We start from the raw sequence: 20,056 nt of genomic DNA on the forward strand, positions 1-20,056 counted from the left end.
TCACTGAGCAGAGCTTGAACGCCCCATAATGTAACTCAATAGCACCTCCGTTAACGTTAGTAGCTCCGTTATTTAACCAAGCAGGACTGTTCTGCCCACATGCCTCTAACAGATAACGTTACTAACTCTCCTCCTGTTGATTTCAACACTGATTTGTTCAGTGTTGCATTATCAAGGAAAAAATAGGGTGCGTCCCCTCAGGTTTAGTAGCAGCGTCATGCTTTTGAGCCCTTTGTTTTCTCTCCAGTCCCAAACAAACTGAAACATGAAACAGCGTGCGTATGCGTCATTGTGCATGCGTAACTGTTACTTTCCAGCACTGCAGGAGCGAGAAGTCAGATTCCTGTAAAGAACCACATGTACAGACAGTAATAATAATATTAATAATAATAAGCAGCAGGTATCTGATAAATGTTTCATATTTTCTGCTGCTTATGAAACACCAGCTCTCTGCTGCCTGCAGCTCTTATTATTACTCTTATTGTTATCTGGAGCTGAAAATAAGCTGAACCTTGTTTTGATTTCATAACACAGCAAACACAGTGTGTTCATGTCCAGAGAGGAGTAGAGGATCCAGGACTGATGCAGGATCAGTTGTACGTGTTCTCAGTCTGCTCTGAAGCTGTGACGTTGTCCGCGTGGTGTCGGGCAGCTTCGGTTCATCGCCTGTCTGCTGCTGCTGTCAGAGAAATGTCCCTCTTAGCAGCAGAATGTTTCTGTCTTCTTGTCTCCTTCAGAGTCGGTTAAAGACTGCAGGACAGACTCCGTCCTCTCTGGAGGTTTAAAAACTTTAATGAGTCATAGCTGCACGAAGCTGCACCGACAAACTCAAAGATGTGAGGTGGAACATGTTCAGTCGTGAGTTTTAATCAGAAAACCTGATCATAGACTCATATTTCAACACATTCTCACTCCCAACTCGTCAACTACCGCCGCTTGGTCAGCGCCCCTCGGCATCGGAGACCGACGCACGGGGTAGCCCTCTAGCGTTACTTTTGGACGGCCCGGGGACGGCGTGTCAGTATACGCTCGCTACATGCATAGTGTCCTTTCAAAATAAACCGCTGTTTTCACAGGAAGTTTGGTTTAGGCAACGCAACCACTTAGTTAGTGTTAGGAAACGGATGTGGTTGACGATAACTTCACTGATTAGTGACTCATCTGACTCACAGGACTGAAGGTACGTTACCCCAGCCTCCGACCTTTCTACACTTCCCATCCATTGTCTATGTAAGCAGCCGTGCGATGCATTCTGGTAGCGTGGCGCCGCGATTTGAGAGACAAACCATCCGTCACGTTGGCCGCTCCTCATTTGCATAAAGTTGAGGTCTAGGCTACTTTATGCTAATCAGGGGTCTCTGGAAACTCTCTAGAAACTTTGAAACTAACCTTTATCGATCCAAAATAAAGACAGATTTATCAACTGCATGGATTATTTCTCACATTTCCCACTGTTTTTTTAAGGAAATGAACAGCCAGGTGATCGATGCCTTTGCTGGTTCGTCAAATCGAAACACTAATACTTTAGTTTAGGACGAGAAATCTGAACAAATATGTCCGTAGATACTCACGTTCTCAGGAGGACAAGATGACATCTTCATTTAACTCTCAAGCCATCAGGCAAAGATGTTAATGTTAAATATATAAATGATAATAATTTCCTCATCGATAAGAAGCACAAAGTTGCCTTCCTTCCTCATTATTATTTGAATGAAACTCGACAGTCAGCGATCTAAATCATTGATCCTAAATTAATCCTCCGGTCGTCTTCGACAGATTGAAACTTTACTTTTTGGATGAGTAAATGCTAATCATTCATTTACATCATCATTAAAAATGAAAAGATGCCTCTCTTCCACAGTTGACCACACAATCATCTCCATTTCCAGGATGAATTTTAATTGGCTGAAAAATGAAAGTGGAGGCTGGGTGATGCGAACGATCCTCTCGGCGTTCACCCCGTTCACCTCTCCTCCCACACAGCTGCCGCTTTAATATTCCTCCACACGGGGAGAGATCTTCCTCTGGAAGCTGACCTGAGAGAGCGGCGGAGGGAGGAGGAAGAGCCGGAGGAGTCGTCTGTGTGCTCAACAGATTGGTGAAAATCGACGATTGTAGATGTTGGCGGAGAAACACTTGCTCTATGTTTAGCGGAGCCTCCTCCTCCTCCTCTTCATCATCCTCCTCCTCTTCTTCCTCCTCTGCTCTCTGAGTCCAACAAACGCTCTCCGCCGCTTCGGCAGCCAACCAGACGTTTAGAAATAGACGAGAGGTTTACAAGCTGCCTGAGGGCTCTGAACGTCTCAACATCCACATCAGGTGGAGATTTAGTGAAGACTGAAAGCACAGCAGCACCAACATGTTCCAGCTTTTAGATTACAAATAATCATCTTTATTTGTATAGCACCTTTGAAAACATAGTCACAAAGTGCTTGTACAGATACAATACATTAAAATACAGAAGAACAAAACATAAAGACCAAATAATGAGAAAACTAAAACCCGTAACCAGTGGTATCAAAACAATAAGGTACAACACATATGCCAAAAGAGGACGATATAAGGTGTGGAAAAGGTGCACCAAGCTGTTGCCTTATGGAGTTAAAAAAAAGCCTTTTTATAATAATGTTTTGTTTTTTTTAAAGAGAAAATTATCATTTATCAGCTGATAGATGGATTTTCTTCTTTTTCTTCTGTTCTGCGATTGGTTTCAGTTAATTTCTGTCAAAATTAGGGCAGTCGAAGTTAACGCGATAATACCGCAAAATGTTTTAAATCCACTAATTTCTTTAATGCTTCAACACAATCGATCTTTCAGAGGTTGTAGCAGGCTAACCATGTCATACTAGCTTGTCGGGAAGGAGGCTAAATAACAGCCCCAAACTTAAGCTAAATTTTGGTGAGGGAAAAACTGTCATGGCCATTTTCAAAGGGTTTCCTTGACCTCTGACCTCAAGATATTTTCCAATTATTGATGCTGATAAGAGTTTTAAATACTTGATAAATCTCCCTTTAAGGTACATTTTGAACAGATACAAAATTTGTATTTTAATGTATTGACCACCTTACTTAGAAATCATAGAAATAAGTACGTTTGCCCCCGTTTGTTTATGTTGAGATCAGCTGTACGTAGCGGAGCATCATAAAACACTTCATTCAAACTGGACAGAAACAAAATAAAACTCACCTAAACCGTCGTCGTTACTCTTTCCAACAATCACCAAGTGTGCTTTGGTTGAACTCAACTGGAATTTCACCGAGTTTAATGTGAAAAAACGCTGAATCTACAGTCGTCCACCCCCCTTCCTAGGCCTTTCGGGCCTTGGGCCCTGGCGGAGGTAATAACTTGCCTGAGAATCATCATTTTTTAGTAGTGACTATGATAATTGTTTCCTCTGGATGATTCATGTGACTCATGCCTTATATAGTGACTGAGTTTTTGAGTTTTGTCCATATATTCTGCTTTGTGATGGTTATTTGATGAAGATCTCTATTAAATTAAATTAAATCGGCCTGGAGCTGATGATCAGTATAGCATGCTGAGTTTTGGCACTTGTGGGATATGAAGTCCAGTTTGAGTAACGCATCTGTGAGTTTGAAGGTTTACAGGAAGTTATCACAGAGACAACTGTAACAATCAGGATGTAAACGGTAGAAATACAGCATTCACGCTACAGATTCATCCACCGGGAATGTGTGCTTGCATGTATTTGATTGGCCGACGCAGCGTCTTGCCAGATGGCGTCATGTTGCGACAGAATTTGAGCCGTATTGGCCTCTTCTGCATTAACAGATCCACTGAAATGAATGAGGATTGTTTCTGAAACAACATCAAGCTGCTTCCTGACAAACGAGAGTCATAATTCATATGGACACTAGAGATGTTTGACTGTTTAAAGTAAACACAGTTTAAACATGAGTTAACATATATCTATATATCTATTTTTTATTAACTTATTTATTTATTTCATTTATTATTATTATTATTTATTTTTTTCCTCTCTTTGTATTATGATTATTAATTTGTTTTATTCTATTCTATTTTTTTATTTTATTATTTTATTTCAATTTTGAATGGTGATGTTATTTTCTCTTGTGTACTAATTTTGTTTGTTTCTAAGCTCAATTACTTAAAAATTGGTTTATAAACTATTGTAATTACGAACTGTTAATTGCATATATGTAAACAACCTCGAAAAAAAAAGTATAAAAAAAATATCTTAAAAGAAATTTAAATAAACATGAGTTAACGTAGATCGAGATATTAATTGATAATGGGAAAAATCATTAGTTTCATAATAATAATAAATATCAACATGCACTTGAAAGACTTGACACGTAATAGTCCGTCAAAGTCGATGTTGCGTTGCTTTTTCTCCTGCTTTATTTTGTAGTAATTTACTGTGTTTGTTGATGTCAGTTCTTCACTCGTGTTTTCACATTTAACCACACAGTTTATTAATCTGACCGACTGGTTCCAGGTCAGTAAACGTTAAAGCATTCCAGTGTTTGTAGCTGGGCGGCTGTGATTGGCTCTCACTGGGACCGGAGCTCCAGCCTCTAATGAATCTAATTAAGGAGACGGGGGTTAATTGGTAATTTGGCGAGAGACTAAAAGCAGAGACGCTCTGTCAACAGAAATGCAGCACACACGCAGAGAGAGACTCAGTGGAAAGATAAAGAAAGAGAACAGTAGCAGTTTTTTAACGCGGTGCCTTCAGAGCGCCAGTAGAAAGAGAAACCTTCAGTAAATGTCAGATCCTCCTCAGTTCTTTATGTGTTTATTTATCTTTATCTCTGATCTAATCTTCTGATTCCTGGACTGAAACTGATCTGTGGAGACAAACATGACCTTTCACTTCATCATAGTAGACAGACAGACAGACACAACCTTCAAACTTGATTAACAGTACAAACTGCTCTCCGCTGCAAAAAATACCTTCATGTTTTCAAGTCGGGTTTTTTTCCCTCAGATTTCAGCCTTCGAGACGTGTTTTTGCTGAAACAGTGTTAATAATGTCAGTCAGGTGAAGTGGTCTCACATGTTCCCACTGTAGTTTACAGTTTACTCTCAGTGTAATTAACTAACAGGGGACTGTTGGCTTCCTGCAGTAATCTGATTTCTGAAACAACATGTAGGTATATGAGAAACCAGGTTTCCACAATCAGGGGAGCAATTAGAGAAATCTGATTTGTGTCAAACATCGTGTGCTCTCCTTTCCTTCGTCCATCCAGATGAAACGTCCTTAAATCCACTTAGAGAGTCATCGGTTTCCTTCAGTCTCACAGTAATCAGTGATAGTTGTCTGTACATCCACTCAAAACAAAAAACCTGAGGAGAGCCAAGCCGGCAAAGAAGAAGAAGGCGAGGAGAGAGACATGAGACTGAGTCCACTCTGCAGACCTCTGTATGCAAAAGACTTAATATCCTGTTTATGCAACACCTATTGTGTCAAGAACTTTTGAAGTAAGGTCTTCACGACGGACTTAAACCTTAAAAACCAGTCTGGAAAATGAAACACCTTTTATACACGTCGAGTGTCAGCCGATGGATGGATTGAAAACTGAACCTACAGTAGGTGCAGTGCAATCTAATGGAATGCGGTGTTAATGATTTTTAGTATGCATTTGATACTCTTGATTCTGTCTTCTAATTCCACTGAATCAATTAAATGATTTGAAAGAGCTGTATTGTAGTAACTAGACGTAGAAAAAATATTAAAGAAATAATCTGGAAGATTTTCATTTGAATAAATGTCTGTTATCTATCGCTAAATGAGGTAACACAATGGGGATTGAGCCTGTAGCCCACTGATGAAAGCCCTTACATTGGCAGTATTATGAACTGGATGTTGGTGGCGACATTCTGGGAAAAAAAATCACAAGCAGTGACGCTGTTTACTACAGGAAGACGACACGGTTATTATAGCAGAACAAACAAACAAAAGAGAGATGACTACAGATGACGGAACTTCAAAAACAAGTCACTCTGAGATCCCAAAAACACAAATGCATTTACCGGTTTATCGCCATAGGTCCCGCCAAAGAAAACAAATTGGCAGTTTATTGAACGTATTATACTTGATTCTAGAAAATTAGGACAAATCTGCATTTTTTTTTAAATCCTGACCTCATAAAAAATACTTTTTCAAGTATTATTTTTATAATCATTCATATCAAAACCCATGCTGATCCACATCATGTTTTAGTGCCGTGTGTTGGGATTAAACCAACAAGATGTCACATGTTAATTAAACGTTATCTCTAGAGGTGCTGGTATGTGTTAAACTCAGGACAGAGTCCGGCTAGCTGTTTCCCCCTCCAGGCTTTATAACCACGTCCTGACTCCAGCTCTGTACGTAACAGACAGACAGAAACAAAAGTGTTTAACTATTCCCTTAACATGAGTCTGAAAAGGTGTTATGGTGCCTTGCTCTGGGTAACATGGAGTTGAACCTGAAACCCTGACACTATCAGCCCCCCCCCCCCGTTTCTGGTGAGGCAGGAAAAAGGCCATAAATCTGAGTGTTGAGACGCGCCGACCCTCCACAGGGACGCAGCGGTCCTGATTCATTCTACATGGAGACTCTGCTGCTGCTCGCTGTGTGTTCTGACAGCAGAAACAACAACAAGTCGTAACTCAAACTCTCTGTTGACTTTATCTCCGTCTGTCACACTGTTTTCCTCTCCGTCCATCTCCCTCCTGTCCTCTCTCTCTCTCTCTCTCTCTCTCTCTCTCTCTCTCTCTCTCTCTCTCTCTGCTGCGTCTACGAGTTTGAACTCATCTCTGGGTTTTCTGCTTTTTACTCCTCTTATGAAGAAATACTTGCCAGGTTTTCATCCTGCTGCTTGCTAATCATGATGGTGTTAACTTCAGTGAGAACATCAAGCCAAAATATGATTTTTAAAACGTGAGTGGAACATGTTCCTTGTTCCCAGCAGTGTGAAGAAAGCTTTGAAACAACATTTAAATCTTCATTTTGGTAAATAAAATAAAAAATATGGTGTGCAACTGACTAAAAAAATATGAAATATCCAAGTGGTGTATTTCTTTTTGATCTGTCTGAGGATGCTGGTTGTAAAATCCTGGCTACAGTCCTGCTTGTGCTACAGTTCTTCATCATTCAGACTCAGAAAAATAAGAAAAGAGTTTCTCGTTTGTTGTATTTGGGTTTGTTGTATTTTTCCAGATGCATTTTTCTGGCATTTAAATCAGGGTAAAACTCCTGCAGAGTTTATTTACCTCCAGTGGTCACAACTCCACAGATCCTGAAAACACAATGTACCCATGACTGCATATACGTATATATACAGTATATGTATGAAACAAAGATAAGGTTCATATTACTGCGTTGACCTCACCTGCTCTCTAAAGGTTTGTATTTACCATCAGAACAAATATTGATTTCCTCCGACCAGAGGAGAAACGTTGGTTCTGTTGGTTCTGTCGGTTCTGTCCAGTTAGTATGAAGAAAACCGCTCATTATATTAAAACCAGTCTAACTGTGGTGGTCTGAGGACCAAACAGGAAGTGGATGTGGACGTGAAACCTGAAGCAGCTCTGGTGGAACAGAAAGCCACACAGGGACGTTTAGTTTGTGCGACCACACACAGAGAAACCTCAGTGGGTTGAGATGGAGCTAAATCCAGCTAAAAAAAATACACTTTAAAAGGTTTAAACCTTTTTTTAACTGCAGCTCCACCCTCATTTTGTTTGCATTGAAACGTAAAGGGAGTTCTGCATGGGCGTCTAACAGGTGTTTAAGGGGGTATATGTATCACATTTTGGACTGGTTTAATGTGGTATACTGTATGTATCAGATTTTAGAGTGGTTAAAGGGTGCATATGTGTCAGATTTTGGACTGGTTTGAGGGTGTATACATCTCAGATTTTAGACTGGTTTAAGGGTGTATATGTGTGACATTTTGTACTGGTTTAAGGGTGTTTCTTGTATAGATTTTGTACTGGTTTAAAGGTGTATATTGTTTAGATTTTTGACTGGTTTAAGGGTGTATATTGTTTAGATTTTGGACTGGTTTAAGGGTGTATATTGTTCAGATTTTGGACTGGTTTAAGGGTGTATATTGTTTAGATTTTGGACTGGTTTAAGGTGGTATATTGTTTAGATTTTGGACTGGTTTAAGGGTGTATATTGTTCAGATTTTGGACTGGTTTAAGGTGGTATATTGTTTAGATTTTGGACTGGTTTAAGGTGGTATATTGTTTAGATTTTGGACTGGTTTAAGGTGGTATATTGTTCAGATTTTGGACTGGTTTAAGGTGGTATATTGTTTAGATTTTGGACTGGTTTAAGGTGGTATATTGTTTAGATTTTGGACTGGTTTAAGGTGGTACGTGTTCTCCAGTGTGTTTCCCAGCAGCGGGCTGAGTGTTGTTGGGACTGGGGCCCAGTCTGCCTCCTCTAACAACATAATCACATCAGCTCTGACTGTCGACACTGAGCTGGCAGCCTGAAGTCTCTCTGGAAGCTTCACAGTGAAACCTGCCTACATGACACCAGTCTGGCTTTTAAATACCGGCTCTCAGCCTCCAGACTGCCTCTGCTTTTTCTGTTCACTTCTATGAGAATCAACCTGCACGGAGATCATCCATCACCGTCGCTGTGTAGTCAACAATATTAATCTTGTGACGGTCACACTGATGTATTTAACATGTGAAAAGTCTGAGCATCCATACATCATGATGTAAACACTGCAGACGTCATGTTTACTTTATGAGGCATGTTTAAGTTTGCGAACCAGCTGACCTCTGACCTCTGCTCCCAGGAGTCATGAGAGTTAGATGCAGAGAGAAAGAGAGGGATGGATGGAAGAAAAATAGATGTTTTAGGTTTTTATGAGTGAAACGTGACGACAAAAATGAGAACAAACAAGTGAAGAAGATGAAAAGATATCAAGTTAGTTGAAAGGAGTTAAAAGTACGATATTTCCTCTGAGTTTTGGTGGAGCGGAGCCATAAAGGAGCATGAGAAGAAAGTAAAAGTACCTCAAATTTGTATTAAAATGCAGCACTGGCCACCACACAGGCTTTTCTCATCAGTTGTAGTATCAGTAGTATCAGTAGTATCAGTAGTATCAGTAGTATTAGTAGCATCAGTAGTATCAGGTTTTATAAAGTATCGTCAGTACATGTAGAAGAAGGTGCAGTAATACTAGCAGCAGTAGTTAAAGTGGCAGTTCTTGCAGTAGTAGTTGCCATGGCAACAGTAGTAATGTATTTCCTATCTATCGGTGTTGTTCTTGTATCAGCTGATCTGACAGCTGATTGGGTCAGAGAGGGTGATGTCATCAGTATGTAAGGAGAGAACGGGGCGACAGGAAGCTGGAGGGGACGTCCCCGGAGGATGGGTGTGTGTGTGTGTGTGTGTCTGTGTGTGTGTGTGTGTGTGTGTGTGTGTGTGTGTGCGCGTGTGTGTGTCTGTGTGTGTCTGTGTGTGTCAGAAGCTCTCTGATCTGCGTCCAGAACAAACAGGCCTGAGGGGAGAGAGGAGACATGCTGCACTGACCTCACCTCCCATCAAACACACACACTCTGGAGTCAGCCGTCCAATCAGAGCTCAGCGTTAGCCGGGTCCCTCGTTGAGGTTGTGATGTCACGGTCCTCCATGTTTCAGGTCTGACCTGGTCTCTGCAGGTCTGGTGAACTCTAACCTGTGTAGGTGTGAGTGATTCCACTGATTTACATCAGTTAGTGGTTGAAACCGCTGTTCTTCTTCTTCTTCTTCTGTGGTTTCGGGGGACGTTTGTCAAGTTTGAGACGATAACCCTGATAAGGTCTCTGTTTTTATCTCTGCTGAAATCCTAAAAAATGGAGCGTTGCTGTTGGAGAGTTGCTGCTTTTCATTTCAACATGGATGCCTTCGAGGGAAGTATGGATGAGCAAGTTCTCCTGTACAGACATCTCTACGACTGTTCATTGAGAGACCACGGGGACAGTCACACGACTGTCATAGACTCAAATGAAGCAAATATATCAATTCTGGCATTAAAAAAATCTGTTTAAAAATCGCAAAAACTAAAATAAAAAAAATCGCGGTACGTAGGTGAATTTACTTTTGTCCCACCCCAAGTTTCCAGCAGCATAGACGCAGAGTTTGACATCATGAGTTTTTGCAACATGCGACTGTCAGAAAAACATGCCGGCATTGATGAAAGGAATTGAAATCCTCGGAGGCAAACAAGTCTGATGGACCGGACCGGTCCGACTGTAGATACCGTCAGTGTAGGTTTTAATTAGTAGTTTCTCCAGTTGATATCAACACAACAACACCAGACATCTTATATATAGTAAATGTACTTATGGATGTGTGTTGGTGAAAACCTCCTCCAGCATCAGAAACCACTAACAGCCCAAACTGACCAATCACAGCTCTTGTTGTGCTCATGTCATGTGGTTTCTCTGTGGGCCTGATACTGAATCTGGAGTACCCCCCTGGTCATCAGGCTGAAATACTACAGCACTACTTTGATGTGTGCTGTTACTATAGCAACTGTTGCTGATGCTGCTGGCTCTGCTAGTGCTGCTCGCTCCAGCTGGCAGGACGCCGACGGCAACAAATTATAAAATATTGTTTTTCTCTGCAGATTTCGACAAACTGAAAGCTTTTTCTTTTCTTTTCCTGCGTTCTTTTTTTAATATAAAAGAACGCTTCCTCCTCCTCCTCCTCCACCTCCTCCTGCTCCTCTTTTCCATTAGCACAAAGTGAATTAGCGGAGATGAGTCAGCCAATCAGCTGTGGCATTCAGAGGGAACGGAGCCATTATTGGCTAATGAGACGACGGGGAATTGAAGCTTTTATTCTAATAACAGTAATGTCTGTTTGTAACCGAGCCGCCTGCACCTGCTTCTCTCTTCCTCCAAACATCATTTTCGGCTTTTTTTCTTTCTCCGGCAGCGAGCGGGGGACGGATCCTCACAGCCAGAGAGGGGAAATGAATCTGTTGATTTAGATTCATATAGATGATTATTATTAGGAGACGCCTGCACCTGTTCCTCTCTTTTACTGCTGAGATCTGGAGACCAACCAAACCTCAGTGAAGTGGAGCAGCGTTTAGTTAGCTGCTTTCCCAAATGAAGACGGGATTATTGATTAACTTTTGTTTTGATATCGTCGTGAGACGGCTGCACCTGCGTCTCACCTGCGGAGAGAACATTTAACCCTTCGCTCTTTTTACCTTTCCACCTGCAAAAAACAGACTGTTAGTTAGAAGAATTATTTGATTTAGGCTTCGTTTTATTCATCCATAAAATCATGCACATTATGCTGCGTTCACATCAAGAGCCAAGCACATTTTCATCTCGCTTTACTCGCGTGAGTTGGACCGCCGGTATCATTTGTGTTCATTTGCTCTAGACCAGGGGTGCACACACTTTTTCAGCATGCGAGCTACTTATAAAATGACCAAGTCAAAATGATCTACCTACTATAAAAATGCAAAACATATATTTATTTATAAATATATTGAGTATTCTTTATATGTACAATATATGTTGGTGTACCTTGCATAACTGCATGAACCCATATTGTACAATATAACTCTGTACATTTTTTGTCATTACCTTACTCTGATGACTTGCACTGAATGGAATCAGCCAGGGATGCATAGTCCGGACAGTAGCTGCTGATAGCCAGCCTCAAGCACACTTCCAAATGATCATCAGTCAAGGTGGAACGGTATTTGGACTTAATAATCTTCATGTGGGAAAAGGCTGACTCGCATAAATAAGTGGAGCCGAATAATGCATTCAAGGAGGTAGCACATTTCCTCATGTTGAGGTACTTTTCCTCTGTGAGTAAGTTCCAGAACTGTCCATGAGCCCTGGACTTAAGCTGAATGTCAGCTTGTAGTGTCAAAATCTCATCCTCCACTCCAGATGAGTTCAGGTGAAACAGTGTTGCAATTTGTTGGCTGACGTCTATTTTTAAAAAAAAAAAAAAAATTAAATTTTTTTTTTTTTTTTTAATGCCATGCGATCGACCCACACTACCTTTGCGATCAACCGGTAGATCGCGATCGACGTATTGGGCACCCCTGCTCTAGACGCACCGGAGAGGAGAAGGAGCTTGTCTCCATAGATACCAACAACTTTTCTTTCCTCCATCAACCATGGAAGAAATAACCACTGTTGCTGCTTTGTACATGTCGTGGAAGTCCCCAGATATGTCGGAAAACCAACTGCGTCGTGTCTGGGTTCATAACATCACCCGGCTGTGAGCTGTATTCACATACAGTGCCATTGCACTGACTGTATCCAAATAACTTATATTGATAGAAGTGAAAGTCAATTGCTCGTTCCATTTTAACATCAGCGCCCAGCAGCAGAGATACACTTCTGCCATTTTCGACTGAAAACGACTACAGGACGCCAGTAAAACGTCCGCCTACAAAAGTGCCTTACGAAAGTAAAACTAAACTTTGAACTCTGTTGAACAATAAAATATTATAAAAATAATAAGCATTTTCAGTCCAAAATGGCGGCAGCGGCTGAAAACAAAAAAACAGTTTTGTCTCTTTCTATCTATACTCTTTGCTGTATCTAGCTAGCCACACGTCGCTACTGCGGTGTGAACCCAAAATAAACAGATTGAGCTGTGATTTAATTGCAATAAACGGATCAAAAGGATGCCGAAATAACTACATAATGATGTTGATTTGTAAAAAGTCTGAATTCATGCTTTGTCAGGTCTGTCTGACAGACGACAAACAAACAACTTTTAAAATGCTTGTTTTCTGAATGGAGTTTGGATCGATCAGTGGCAGGCTATGCAGCTACTCCATCAACACTCAACATAAAGTCATCTAGGCATAAATACGGCAGCGATGTTGTTGTTTCTACCACAGACAGTCTGTGGTTTATACACATACCTTTTTACACAGAGTTTGGTCCGGTCTCTGTACAGATATGATGAACTATCGTAGCTCTGGGAGACCACAGACAGATACAAGATTTATTCCTCCATTTCTGATTCAACAATGTCAGGACGTCAGTGACGACCGGGTTGAACAGATTTGAAATAATTCAACTAGTGTTAGTTACTAATATTTCACCAGAGTTAATGTGTGATCATCTTAATTAACAAACGCTGGTTACAGAACATAAGAACAACCTATTCTGTTCTGTTTCTCAGTGTTGATATTATATTTGTGAGCAGACAGCAGCTCCGGTAGCTCTGTAGATGTAAATGTCAGTCGGTTCAGACTGAAATATCTCAACAACTATTAGCCTGTTGTTTTTGCAGGTTTGTCTCTCTGAGTTCATAATGGAAATGAAGTGATCAGGATGAGTCAGCGTCTGGACGTTCAATTTCCTGTTCTTTCTTTTTTTAAATAAAACATTTTCCTCCCGTGTGCTGCAGGTCCAGGTCACTTCAGCCTGATAAATACATGATGGGAGATGCTTTTATTTAAACAGACAACTGGAGGAACATGTTGTACCTTCAGTTCTCATGAACAAAGAAAACAGTATTTTTATGACCTCGTCTGTTTAATATGTTCTCGTTGTGTGGAGCTGCTTCGGAGACTCTTGAAAACGCGGTGCTTTTCAGGGACGCTGGGACAAATAAGAGCCTGGTCAGACTAACAGCCCGTCTACACCGAAAGCATTTCAGACACGTTTTTTACTCGTCTCACCAACAGATTCCTCTTCATGTTCATCTCTGCAGCTCTCTCTCCGTCTCACGGACGTAACCTATGGCGAGTTTTAACATTTAATAGTTAAGCTTGACTATGTCAAAACGGCTTGCCATAAACCGCCACCTGAAGCATTTATTTACGCTTCACAAAACAAAAGAAGTTGACGACATATTTGCTCATAAACGTTTGACTCTCTTCAGGTTGATTTTCATAGAATTCAACCAATGGAAATCAATCTAGAAGCCGATTGGCTGTCGATGTTCCCTCCAGTGGCGTCTGACCTCGTTGTGTTTCTCCGTGGAGACTTTGTGAGACATTGAACCGAACTCTGTGGTTAATTATCGCGGCAGGCTCCCAGCCAATCACATCACTCTCTCAGCGGAGCGAGGCCATTGATTGGTTGAATGTTGTTAGGAGGAATTAAAGTGTGAATTTGCTAAAGTAAACAGTTTATATTGCTGTAGCAGTGGTGTGTACACACACACACACACACACACACACGCACACAAACACACACACAAACACACACACACCTAAATTAGCCGATATTTCGTGGCTGGATATTAACTGAGGTTGATTGGTGTGTGATTGGAGGAGGATGCGTCACACCTGGGCTCACCACACACACACACACACACACACACACACACACACACACACACACATACATATGTACTGTATATGCCAACGCAGAAATGTACACACACACATTTGTGAGCTCACACGCTGAGTTAAGGACCAGCTGGTGTTTTTGTTTTGATTGGCTGTAAATTAGATTAGAGACGATTGCCGGTTGCCGTGACAACATAGAAATCCCACCCCTCCTTCCTAATCCAACAAGTGTGCGTTCGAGTTACTTGCAAAAAACATCCAGTATGTGTCAGTGACATCACCGCTGCGTCACTTTCAGGTTAAGCAAAGTCACTCAGGCCAGAATCAGACGTTTGCTTCACAGACGTGATCAGATCTGTGAACCTGTGCGTTACTGAGCATGTGCAGCAGCGGCGCCCGGTCTACTCGTGCCTCTTTCCTCCTGCAAATAAACAACAGCAAGCAAAATAAACACACACATAGTTTGGAGAAGGAGAGGACATTTCACTTCCATTACTTTTTTGCATGTTTATTGATTCTTCTCCCTCCTCATGTGTGTTGGCTTGCTGCCGTCTTGTTTCCAAAAAAACTTGTATCTTACTCTGTTTAGACAGCAGCAGTAGTAAAGGTGAAAGAAAAACCCTGTCGACATACTTTAGTGTGTTTTCCTGGGCTGTCAGTCAATTAAAATATTTAATCGTGACTAATCACACATTTTTTATCAGTTCAAAATGTACCTTAAAGGGAGATTTGTCAAGTATTTAATACTCTTATCAACATTTATTATTGGAAATCAATTAACAACACAAAACAATGACAGATATTGTCCAGAAACCCTCACAGGTACTGCATTTAGCATCAAAAATATGCTCAAATCAGAACATGGCAAACTGCAGCCCAACAGGCAACAACAGCTGTCAGTGTGTCAGTGTGCTGACTTGACTATGACTTGCCCCAAACTGCATGTGATTATCATAAAGTGGGCATGTCTGTAAAGGGGAGACTCGTGGGTACCCATAGAACCCATTTACATTCACATATCTGGAGGTCAGAGGTCAAGGGACCCCTTTGAAAATGGCCATACCAGTTATTCCCAAAATGTAGCGCACATTTGAAGCGTTATTTAACCTCCTTCACGACAAGCTAGTATGACATGGTTGGTACCAATGGATTCATTAGGTTTTTTAGTTTCATATGATACCAGTATCTTCACTCTAGCTTTAAAGCAGCTACAACCTAAAAATCACAAGTTGCATTAAAAAATTAGTGGCGTTAAAACGAATGATGCGTCAACTTTGACAGCCCTACCTCAAACGCTTCATCTCTATCTCTGGTTGTTGTTTTGTTCTGGGTTGTAGTCACAGAGCTCGTGTCATTGTCTGGGACAGAATCTAATAGGGCGTAACAATTGTCTGGTGACCCCCCCTTCCCGCCTTGACCGCCACCACCGCCACCGCCACCCTCCCTCCGTCTAATAGGCTCTAAATGGATCAGGGAGAACAGGCCGAGTCTGAAGCCTGGGTGTAGATTTATGTCTCCTCCTGGACGAGCTGCTGCTGTCAGGGGCCGACCAGCTGCCCATAAATCCCATCAATGTCTGTGTGTGTGTGCGTGTGTGTGTGTCTGTGTGTCACAGCGCCAGGGGCTCACAGTTAAAATGGGTTGATGGTTCTGTCTGGCAAGTCAAGGCATTGTACTCTACGGGTGACTGAGAGGCTGCACAGTGTGTGTGTGTGTGTGTGTGTGTGAGTTTATTGATTCGCCTCGGGTTATGTTTTTGTGCTTACATGCATCTGTTTGCCTGTTTATGTATTCTGTGTGTGTGTGTGTGTGTGTGTGTAATATGATTTTGTGTGTGTGTGTGTGTGTGTGTGTGTGTGTGTGTGTGTGAGTGTGTGTGTGTGTTGAGGAGGGCTGGTTTGGCGGGCAGGAGTCAATGACATGTTAAAACGTCAATTTACAGTACAGTGTGTGAGTGTGAGTGTGTGTGTGAGTGAGTGTGTGTGATAGAGTGTTTCCAGATGTTTTAGTTGAAAGCAGATGTGGGATCAGCTCCTGTGATGAAGTTAGACTCTGCTGTCATTGGTTTCAGTCTCTGGCTGCTGCTGCTGCCGACTTACTGTATATAATTAGTTATATAACTTCATCATTAAAGCAGCAGATGTGAATCTTTCCACTCCTGTAGTTTAGTTCTGGTTAAATGTCATTTATAAAAAACATCTAAAACAGTTCACACAGTTTATATAAAAGCGATGCTAAATGCTAACGCTAACGGGTAACATCATTAAACTAGTCGGCTCTGAAGACGGTACTATCGCTGTTAGCCAGTCATCTAAAGTCTTATCCACATATACGTGGATGTGTTTACACTGCAGTCAGTGCAGGATACACGGCGTACAAAAGACACGCGGAAACCAAGAAAGGCGTACTTATTGCACGCTAAACGCCTTGCACATTATCGTGGCATTTATACGCCTTTGCGTGCAAACGGGATGGAATGAAAGCAGTAACACTGCAGGGACGAGCATGTAAAAGGTTACGTACATCTGACGGGAAACTGAGCGAACCAATCACAAGACTCCGCTGATGACGTGTTTGAATCCGTGATTTATTTACGGTTTAGCATTCACGCCAGTGAACAATGAATACAAGAAGATCGGCACCAGACAAAACATGTTCCTGAAAATAATAAGAGACATCTTCCGCCTTAAAATCGCACACCAGGCCTTAACCCATCTTCTTCTTCTTCTGTTGACTTTTATGGCGGTTGGCGTGTTGCATTAGCCCCATCTATCCCAGCATTGCAATGACGTGTGGAAAGGCTCAAGATGGAAATGTTCCTGAATGTTGTACATGTGTGAACCTGGAAGGTTATCCCAGTAATTTACCAGTTACTCTGTGTGAAAGAGGCTCATCTCTCTCTAATGCTATCAGCAGCTCATCCAGCTGTAACTCTCCGTAATGCTGAGATAAAGAGAGATTACTGTTAACCAGTTTAGTTACTAAACTCACTAAGAACAACTAATAATCAGTAGTATTGTGTTATTCAGTGAGGCGGTGTTTGTAACAGCAGCTGGTGTTTGTGTCTCCGTTAACAGCAGCATTTGGTCAAAAACCTGTTCAGGAAATATGTTCAGGACCCGTATGAATAAATAAATGTCCTTATATCTGAACCCATATGGAGTCCATTAATCTCCATGTGTCTCCCGACTGTTTACATATAGGTAATTGTGTTTTAAGAACGCTAAGTTCAAGTCTTGCAGGACTGGTGAGAAAACACATTTTTTAAACATGTTTTCATTTTTCCAGGAAGATTTACTGTTTTTTTTGTCACAGCATGTAAGAAGTTTTAACAGAATATCAGGTTTACAGGAATTTGCCTCGGTGTATAACACTAAACATAGTAAGAGAAGCAATGGATTTTTCTAACTTCCATTTATGTCCATTTATGCTCCTCTGGGAAGCAGCCGGGCAAAATGTTTAATAAATAAATAAGTAAATAGTTATAATAGTATGCATATTTATAATATTTTTATTGTTCAACACAGGACATTTCAGTAGAGACATTAAATATGACAGTGGAATAGAAATAATGTAGTTTTACTTTTGTACGGCACTTTGTAGAGGGACGTTTTACTGGCGACCGGTAGTCGCTTTCAGTCCAAAATTCTTTGGTTCTTTGGTGATAATCCAGAAAATGTACAATAATTTAACGCTCAAATTGTGACGTGTTGTTGTTCAGGTACATATTCCTACTCTGACTGTCTGTATTTTGCTTTGATACTGAAGAAAACTTTATGTTTCAGTTAATCTACAAAATTTTGCCAAAAAAGGAGGCAAAACCACCATGAAGTCCACATTCCTGATGTGGTGTGAGGGGGTTTAAAGGGTCTGACTGGTGTGTGTGTGTGTGTGTGTGTGTGTGCTGAGGAGCTTTTTGTCTCATTACCGTTCGTGTGTTTGTTAGCGTTGTTAGCGTTGGTGTGTCGTGGTGCTAACAGGTTTGAACCTGCCAGAGAGCTCGGTAATGATTTAGTCTGTTTACCTAACTGTTTGACCTGCCCGTGTGTGTGTGTGTGTTTCCTGTAATTATTTAATGCAGTGACTGGTAACACTCTCTCTCTCTCTCTCTCTCTCTCTCTCTCTCTCTCTCTCTCTCTCTCTCTCTCTCTCTCTCTCTCTCTCTCTCTGGTTTAGCTGCCACAGTAATAAATGCAGGTGTTTAGGAGGCACCTCTAAACACCTGGGACCTGAGTGTGTGTTTAGGCAGTTTATAAGGCTTTTATGTGTGCGTGTGTGTGTGTGTGTATGATCCCCACATGGTTTGTGAAAGCCTGTTATTTACTCTCACCTGAATTATTTCTAGATAAAATGTTTAAATCAGAATAATGTCATTTCATTTGTAAAACTATCATTTGCAAAAACCCCTCCATATGCGTGCTCACTACTTAATATCTCCAACAGTAACTGCAATTTACCTTGTAGCATTACGTTAATTCATTACGGTCAATCCATTCTAGGGATGTTAATAATGAACCGTTTAACCCACATTAAGAATTTTAACTGATTAACGCTATCGGTTAAACGGTTAAAAGAAATATTAAGAAAAAGCAAAAAAAGCTGAGCAAAACTCAGAGGAGCGACACGTTACTTAAAGGAGAATAGCTGGTCCACCTTAACAGCCCACCTTAAGAGAGTCTGAGGTGGCGTTACAGATACAGGAAGTTGGCTCGCGTCTTGAGGAGTTGTAGCATTTTTTCACCAACAAATAAACTGTACACACACTTCTACAGCTACGTTCACAGCTTTAACGCCACCGACAACCCCACACTCACCGCAGCCTCCATACACACACACACACACAAGCTGACAGGCCGTATGATTGTGATAACGGAGAGCATGAAGCCAGCAGCAACGCTACAGCTGCTAATGTAGCACAAAACGAACACACACGATTTGTCGGACACTTGCTAATGTTACACCGGGCAGACGCACAGCTGACAGCCTCGCAGCTAAACTAAATGGTGCGGTAAAGTGGTTGCATGTGTCCTCGACAATACACGCAGCATCGTGGCGTCTACAGTAACTCTCCCCGGACGGGTGAACTGGGGACTCAGTTGTCTGTTTTGCAGCTGGCGCACCGCTGCACGCGACGCGCCAATCTTGTTGGTTAACGGTTAATAATCGGTTAACGAGGGTCAGTTATGGGGTTAAAAAAAAATTCTGGGCGCCTGGGTTAGCTCAGTTGGTAGAGCGGGCGTCCATGTATTAAGGCTTGGTCCTGACCGCGGCGGCCCAGGTTCGAATCCGGCCTGTGGCCCTTTCCGCATCCACTCTCTCTCTCCCCCCTTTCAAGACTCTATCCACTGTCCTGTCATAAAAATGGAAAATGCCCCCAAAAAATAACTTTAAAAAAAAAAAAAAAAAATTCTAAATTAGCATCCCTATTCCATACCTTTAATTTGCGATTAATCGTGATTAACTATTTGAATCGATTGACAGTCCTTATATACTGTATATATACATATATAGTATATATGTATATATATATATATACTATATAGCAATCACCGACTGAAAGAAGTGATTTCAGTGTTATATTGAGCTGTTTTTCCAGCAGAACAGTGGAGCAGAAATAGATCCAGGTGGGACGAGGTTCGTGTTTTTTCTCATGTGGGTTTATTTTTCTAACTGTGTGTGTATGTGTGTGTGTGTGTGTGTGTGTGTGTGTGTGTCCTTGCCAGCTGATAAATGACTCTTCATTCTCGGTCAGGAGTCTCCGATAAATACTTAGTATACCACCGCACAC

The 20,056-nt window shown here is 41.4% G+C and overlaps 1 protein-coding gene and 1 long non-coding RNA gene across 2 annotated transcripts in view; one reads left to right on the forward strand and one right to left on the reverse strand.

The window, feature by feature from the left end:
• plxna3 (plexin A3) overlaps positions 1-20,056 on the forward strand; it is a 122,365-nt gene that overhangs the window by 36,964 nt on the left and 65,345 nt on the right.
• On the reverse strand, positions 116-16,954 carry LOC119489834. The gene is made up of 3 exons (XR_005207263.1): positions 16,602-16,954; positions 11,582-11,585; positions 116-127 (listed from the first exon to the last, which is right to left on the reverse strand). It is a non-coding gene; the product is annotated as an uncharacterized LOC119489834 (long non-coding RNA).

Source organism: Sebastes umbrosus, chromosome 6, assembly GCF_015220745.1.
Source record: "Sebastes umbrosus isolate fSebUmb1 chromosome 6, fSebUmb1.pri, whole genome shotgun sequence".
NCBI lineage: Eukaryota > Metazoa > Chordata > Actinopteri > Perciformes > Sebastidae > Sebastes > Sebastes umbrosus.